Here is an 8,498-nt window from a genome sequence, read left to right on the forward strand (position 1 = left end):
GACACTGTACCAGTCCATCGCATGTCCCACTGGTAGGAGCACATCCAGGACGTGCTGGAGATTATATCTTTCAGCTGGCTCTGGAACGCCTTGGCTGGAGGAGTGAGCTGGGGAGGAGGTGGTCTGGGGTTCCCTGCTTAGCCTGCTGCCCCTGTCACCCAAAAATGGATGGATGGCTGTATTGTGTGTTTGTAAGTTTGGTTTTGCCACTGCTATTGCCACATATAATATCCAGACAACATAAATAACAGCAGGCTTGTGAAACGCAAAATAAATGCAACTGGTCATATTTCAGTTAAATTACGATTCAGAACTGAAGAGGATGTAATTACCATTATGCAGCACAAGGTCGAGCCACCCTTTGATGAAAGCAAATTTCTGCTGCTTGTATCTGAAGCTGACTTTATCTCACAACCACACACAGTATCAGACTCCTTCCCCTGTAAAGACACAATTTTCCATGTCCCAGTAGCCAGCCGTGGCAGCTAGGGATCAGACTATTAGGGCCTCAGGCTCTTACTTACATGTGACACACAACCAACCACTATGATGCATTCTGTGTGAGGTGGGCCCACAAGAGGCTGAGCCCATGTCACCTCGTCAGGCTTAACCTGGCTGGGCTCCATGGACAAAAGCTTGGCCACCAGGTGCTCTCTTTTGAGCTATCTCCCTAGGCTTGGCCTCAGGAACCCTGTCCCAGACAGGTTGAACTAATTTGTAGATTTTGTTTTTATTCTTTTTGCTCATTTTCGTTCCTTGCCGGGCCCCACAACTGGGATTAATTTGCCTTGAGACACCATACCATAGGCAAAAGCCATGACAACATAACCCCTGTTGTTGTGGATATCACAGAGACATTTAAATCCCTCCACCATGACATGGTGGCAATTATTTGCATACCTACCTACAAAGAAAAAATGTTGGTACTTGTACTAGAGCGAATTACCTTTAAACTGCTGGTAAAATCATCCCTTAAAACACAAATGATGGTAGGTAGGTATTGTCGTAGGTATTGTCTTTTTAGCGTTTCCTTACTCTGTATTGACATCACCAATGTCACTGAGGCTTTGTAAATGTAAAGGTCCACAGGTTTCCAGTCCATTTGTACATGTTGCATTTTCATATTCAGTTTCTTTATAACAAGTACATATAACTTACATTTCAGAATCAGTGGAATCTGATCCAGCAAAGACAGAATGCCACAAGATGAAGACACAAAGGCACTTCCATGTGAGTAAAACCAGTGTTATACACAGAAAACTTTCCAATACAGTTTGTTAATATTTAACAAATTGCATATTTTTATGTCAAATTATTTTAAAATTAATGTTAACTTTTTCTTTTAATACGCTTCTTCTTGGAGATGAGTCAAAAATAAGGTAGCATTAGTAAATTAACTGATTTTTTTCTTAAAATTTTTCTAATAACTTTCTTTGTTATAGGGTAACAGTGTCTGAGCCTCATCTGGAAATATATTAGCGCTTGTATCACACAAGGGGAATATTTTTCACCAATTATTTTTATTCCAAGTGCCCCAGCTGTTGAAAGCTTATAATACTGGGTGCATGACTGACCCAGGTCAGCTATATCTATGTGTGTCTGTGTGTGTATGTTATGGAACATGATATAAAATATTATACTGTGGTGGACCACTAGAGGGCTCCACTAACACCCAGTGTTAAGGAAGTGTGTTCCTGTGTTTTGGGGCGCAATATGTGCAGTTGATGTTGGAGAGGAATAAAGAAGGAGTGAGAACTGAGAGCTCTGTGTTGTCGATGCTTATACCTCCACAATACCACAAAGATTGCTACCATAGTTTGTGGCACCAAAAAAAACGTGTCTCTAAGTTACTAATTTTAAAATGTCCAACAATAATCTTGACATATGTTATGCAGTCATTGTGTGGTGCATGTTATTACACAGCAGAGAAGAACGGAATGAAGATAAATCTGTTTCTGATACACATTGGAGGCAACTAGATATTGAGTACTTGTGGATAAAATCTAGACAAACAGATACAGAGATTCTTAGAATGTCTTAAGATAATGCTGTGAAAATGCTACGTTGATAAGTCTTTCATATGCATTCATTTCCCACTTTAATGACTCCGAAAGTGAAGGTATCTTACATTTAATAAAGAAGGTTTATTACACTCAACAAAAATATAAACGCAACACCTTTGTTACTGCTCCCATTCCCCATGGGATGGACGTAGAGACCTAAAATTCATTCCAGATACACAATATAACCATCCCTCCCAAACAGTGGTCACAAATCAGTCCAAATGTGTGGTAGTGGGCACATCTGCTATATTGGGATAATCCATCCCACCTCACAGGTGTGCCACATCAGGATGCTGATCTGACATCATGAGTAGTGCACAGGTGTACCTCAGACTGCCCACAACAAAAGGCCACCCTGGAATGTGCAGTTTTTTGCGCTATTGGGGGTCTGGGGACCCAGAACCGGTCAGTATCTGGTGTGACCACCATTTGCCTCATGCAGTGCAACACATCGTCGCATGGAGTCTATCAGATTGTCAATTGTGGCCTGTGGAATGTTGGTCCACTCCACTTCAATGGCTGTGCGAGGTTGTTGGATATTCGTGGGAACTGGTACACGCTGTCGTATACGCCGGTCAAGCACATCCCGAACATGCTCAATGGGTGACATGTCCGGTGAGTATGCTGGCCATGCAAGAACTGGGACATTCTCAGCTGCCATCTGCCCTGAACAATGTGAACCATGATTCATCCGTGAAGCGCACACCTCTCCAACGTGCCAGACGCCATCGAATGTGAGCATTTGCCCACACAAGTCTGTTACGGCGACGAGCTGGAGTCAGGTCAAGACCCCGATGAGGACGACGGGCATGCAGTTGAGCGTCCCTGAGACGGTTTCTTACAGTTTTTGCAGAAATTGTTTGGTTGTGCAAACCAATTGTTCCAGCAGCTGTCTGGGTGGCTGGTCTCAGACGATCTTGGAGGTGAACCTGCTGGATGTGGAGGTCCTGGGCTGGTGTGGTTACACGAGGTCTGCGGTTGTGAGGCCGGTTGGATGTGCTGCCATATTCTCTGAAACGCCTGTGGAGACGGCTTATGGTTGAGAAATGAACATTCAATGCACGGGCGACAGATCTGGTTGACATTCCTGCTGTCAGCATGCCAATTGCACGCTCCCTCATTGCTTGTGGCATCTGTGGCATTTTGCTGTGAGACAAAACTGCACATTCCAGGGTGGCCTTTTATTGTGGGCAGTATAAGGTACACCTGTGCACTACTCATGATGTCAGATCAGCATCCTGATGTGGCACACCTGTGAGGTGGGATGGATTATCTCAATATGGCAGATGTGCCCACTACCACACATTTGGACTGATTTGTGACCACTGTTTGGGAGGGATGGTTATATTGTGTATCTGGAATGAATTTTAGGTCTCTACGTCCATCCCATGGGGAATGGGAGCAGTAACAAAGGTGTTGCGTTTATATTTTTGTTGAGTGTACTACATGTTTCGAATTGCAGTTGTAGACAGATGTAGTTGTCTGTATAGTAAATTTGTTTCTAGCTTTTCCTGTTTTACCTTGGTGTGATATTTAATTGCTATAATGCCTTTCATGAGTTTTCTTTCCCTGGGTTTGTAAAAACAAAAAGTATTACATATTGAATCATACTTTCATTAATTACTTTCTTCAAAATAATCTTGGTGTCTGTGTTACACTTGATAGCAAGTTTTTGTTTTAAAAACATGTTTCTGTTTTGGATCGATAATAGGCTTGGAAAAGAAAAATGCAGCGATTCGTACCCTGAAGGAACAAAAGGAGGAGCTTGAGGAACACAGAGATCAACTTACACAGCAGCTCAAAAGGATAGAGGCAGAGAAAAATGAGAACAAGAAGAAGCTTCAACAAGTAGATGACACATCAGAAAAAATAGACCTATTAAATGTCAAATCAAAACTAGATGACCAGCAGAGAGAATATGAAAATTTTGTGCTCCATGTGGACCAGCTACTACTGACAACACATACTCTACTTGCAATAGTCTAAGTAGTTGATAATGTACTACAAAGCTCAAATTGACTTTGTGTTTGAAAGATGTTTTTAATCACGAAATTCTCCTTTCTCAGTTAATGAAGCTCAAATGAAGCTTTTCTTTTTAACAAAATGAAATAATACAATTAATAGTTAACTGCAACATAAGGCAGGTCTTACAATCGTCTACGATTTCTGTGCATGAAAAAGAGTAAATTTATGTTGAGATTGTGTCTAAGAGTCACACAGTTGTACTTTACGTCTGGCTATTGTAAACAACTCAATAAAAAGTCCAAGCTGTCAATGCTGTACCAGCCTAGTACTGTACATAGTGCACAGGTGCTGATTACTTGTCTTAACTCAGTCAGTTGCATTTGTACAAACTTGAAATGCTGGTTGGGTGTATGACTAAGACTTATTTGTTAAGTTGTATTGATAGTCCTTCATAGTTTCTGTCATCATCCTGGGTCAGTGACCCAGCGTTTTGAGTTTATTGTTATTATTTTCTAGCTTATTCTGATTTTGCGTTTGTTCTTTGGGTTTGGTTCTCGTCTTTTATTGTCCCTACCTATGTCTTCCCCCTGTGCTCTGTTCGTGTCCCCGAGTTTTGTGTTGTAAAACAGTCTGTGAGTTTCCTGTTTTATTTAGAAGGTTTGTGTCTTGTTGTGTCTAATTAGGTTCAGCTGTGTTCCCCTCTGGTGTGTCATTCCCTCGTTACCTTGTGTGTATTTATAGGTCGTGTCCAAATTCATGGGCTGCATCCTCCTGAGGCCGCATTTGTAGACCGATTACGTCACAGCGACGCGCCGAAGGCTGTCCAAATTCGTAGACTCCTCCGAATGCAGCCGACAAATGCGTCCTCCTTTTCCCCGAATTTGAAGGATGGGTCGGGTGTGTCCTTCGTGGCGCACCATATCCCAGAATTCATAGCACGGCCCAGCCAAACTCCAGTTTCCAACAATGGCGGCCGCTACTAAGTTTTCAAATTACCCATACTAATTTTTCTGGGTCACAAAATAAACTTTTAACATATTTTCAGGCGAGAAAGTAGCTGTGTAAACATCAAATATCTGCTCTGTTTATTAAGATATCGCATATTTGCAAAAGTGCTTCGACGTTTTCGGAGACGTCTGCTACCCACCAGCTCGATAGCTAGCCGGGAGCTTGAGGGTCACTGATGCGGCTGAGAACGGCACAACTCCCGGCACATCATTTTCAGATCACCGCGGACTTTCGCTGCTCGGGTTAAACGTAATATATAAGTCACTAAGACAACCTAAAAATGTTATTGTTGGGCTTTTTTCAGTGTTTTGTTTGTTCGTGAGTAAATCGGTTTGGCTGAGATTAAAGTTATTAGATTAGATTAGATAAAATAAAACTTTATTAATCCCCCTGGTGGGTTCCTCCTTGGTTTTTACACAGCTGACTAAACGTCAAATAGAAAACTGATTAAACAGAAGTATGAGACGGTCGAGAATTTATGCCAGTGTCCTGTTATATTTTAGATAGCAAGGAGCAGACGGCCAAGTTTATTAAACTCCACCGAGACAGCGGTGACGCTAATCAGAAGGCTAGACTGTCCAATTTCCCCAGCCGTTTACTTCCGGCCTACCCGACCTTCTGAGGACCCGGCCCACGTAGACCGCGAAGGCCGGAGGATGCAGCCCATGAATTTGGACACGACCACAGTGTGTGCCTGCCTGTGTTCCTCGTCGGTTCGTCTGTGTCACTCAGTGTTTTTCCATGTCTCTCTGCCCTTCTTTCTCCGTGCCATTTCTGTGTGTCTTCCGGTGTCCTTATGTTTTCAGGTTTGTTTATTAGTTACTCCCAGTTTAGGTTTTTGTTCAGTTCTGCCCTCACTTTTGTTTTTGAGCACTGGAAATAAACCTCACTTGCATCTCCACCGCTGTCTGCAACTTGGGTCCTCATTCACTCCACCACACGACTGCTGCCCCAGCCGTGACAGTTTCGTATCTAAATCATTGTAATCAGACATTATAATGATTCAGTAAGGAGTGTCAAGAAATAAAATAAAAATGGTTGTGAATTCTACTCATGACTTGTTTTGGCTGTTATTATCAGTATATATTGCAACTGGACTTTGTTTTTGTGCTTGTTTTTCTAACTCACAAACAGACAACACTGTTTGTTTTAGATCAAAATACTATTTGCTCTACAACGGCCTGATTTCCACGTACGAGGACGTTATACTGCCACTGTTCTATCGAAATTTAAAACAAATTTCCTCATATGTGAATCTCATTTTTCTCAGGAACAAAAATCAGGTTAAAAAAAATCATGTAATTCTTTGTTTTTACATTCATCAGGTCCCAATCAGCCCAAATAGCAAAGAGAAATTAAAAATGCATGCCATGAAAGAGTTCGGGTCATTTAACATGCAGTTAAAGCAGTGGGGTTAAGTTAATGGGTGATTCAAAGGCACCCACTGGTCTGAATGTTTGTGCAAACATAGGACATAGAAAAATAGATACTTGCAACACAGACTGATTAGTTAATAAAATACTACAAAGATATATATGCCTTTTTTATTCACTTTTCCCCAGCTACCCCAAAAGTAACATCATCTTTAGCTTAATCAAGAGGGTTTATTCGTACATGTCTTTGATTGCAGTTGTTGTTACGCCCCAGTCTAGGGGTACAGGAACGCAACATAAGTTTGAAAAGATTGCCCCGCCCTGGTCCCCAAAACCATACACAGAGGGAAAACCGATTTCGTAGTGAATGGTGGTTTATTTTTCTACAGGGTGGGCCATTTATATGGATACACCGTAATAACATGGGAATGGTTGGTGATATTAAAGTCCTGTTGGTGGCACATTAGTATATGTGAGGGGGCAAACTCCTCAACATGGGTGGTGACCATGGTGGCCATTTAGAAGTCGGCCATCTTGGATACAACTTTTGTTTTTTCAATAGGAAGAGGGCCATGTGACACATCAAATTTATTGGTAATGTCACAAGAAAAACAATGGTGTGCTTGGTTTCAACGTAACGTAAATATATTCTGTGTGGTCAAATGTTTGTGCTTGTGGGAGGTATTCACTCTCTTTTTTGTGATCAGTGTTGGGGTCATTAAAAAGTAATTATTACACATATTACACAGAACACTATTCTTAAATGTATTGCAGTATGTTATTTAATTACACCCAGGAGAAAGACATTCGTTAGACTAGTCACTACAAATCCTTATGTTATTGCCACATTTTGGCAGGTACATCACTTAATGATTGCTTCTTGTGAGATTTGTTTAAATCCCTTTTTTTTCAGTTCACTGGGCCCTGTACCATTATTATGTGAGTCCTAGTCCTACTCTGTCCTTTATTTTAATAAGTTACATAAATTTCATCTGCACTTTAAAAGACAAGGAAATCCACTGTTGCCCTTGAGATTTTGTTTGTTATATGTGTCTGTAGAAGCAGAGTTATATTAACTGATTTTATGACAGGTTATTACATGCCATTACCGCAATCCAAATGTTCAGAGTCACAGTTGATGTTCACTGCAAATCACGTCACATGTTTTTTTTGTTTTCAATTTTATTCTGTATGTATCTCACTGTTACCTGTTTTCTGTAACATTGCTTGTTTCGGTTGGGTATACTTGACACTTAATGTTTTGTAAAGGAACAGTTTAACTTTCTGAAAAGGAATCGTGTGTGTGTTTGTGTGTGTAGTAAAAGTAGTACAAGACAAAGATCAAGAAAACTGTAAACACACACCCAGCTTTGATTGCCGTTTACCAGGGTTAAAGTGCAACGATTTTCTTTGAGGACATTTATAGTGTTGAACATTGAAAAAGGAGACTGAAGCTTTGACACATTTAACAGGTATGTGGAAATTTACTGAAATTATTTTTAAACTTCTTAGTGGTAAAATCCCTGAAATTAAAAGCAGAATTGTTTGTGAATATAAGCAAAATAAGACTGGATGATTTAAAACCTGGCTGCAGTTTGTAGTTTAGAGAGGGTAAAACTTGAACCAGTTTTAACAACTCTACCACTGTTTGTGTGACAGATATTCCCATGATTGCATGTACTGTAAAACTTTCTTAGTGAATGCTACTGATGTATTTTTTTGTCTTTTGATCAAATAAATCACAGTTTTATCTGACTGTTAGATTGCTGTTCAAATTCAGTTTTTAAAACTATGCAATTCATTAATAAAATTGATGTAAAAACATTGCAAAATTTGTGACATCATGTAGAATTTATAATAAAGTTTAACTCAAAAATATGCAGAAGTATTTTCCTCTGGATGGAATGACCTGACAATATAGAAATATGCCTGTTTTGCTGATTTAGGTTCATGCAATCACAGAGGTTGACTCTGTTTTGCAGTGCAGATTATCACTTGTGTTATATTGGGGTAACTGTGAGAGCATGCGCTGTCCTCAGGAGAAATTCTTGATTTTAACAGAAGTTGCTCCTGGCTGTCAGCTGGCTAA

The sequence above is a fragment of the Astatotilapia calliptera genome, chromosome 3 (assembly GCF_900246225.1).
Source record: "Astatotilapia calliptera chromosome 3, fAstCal1.2, whole genome shotgun sequence".
Classification (NCBI taxonomy): Eukaryota; Metazoa; Chordata; class Actinopteri; order Cichliformes; family Cichlidae; genus Astatotilapia; species Astatotilapia calliptera.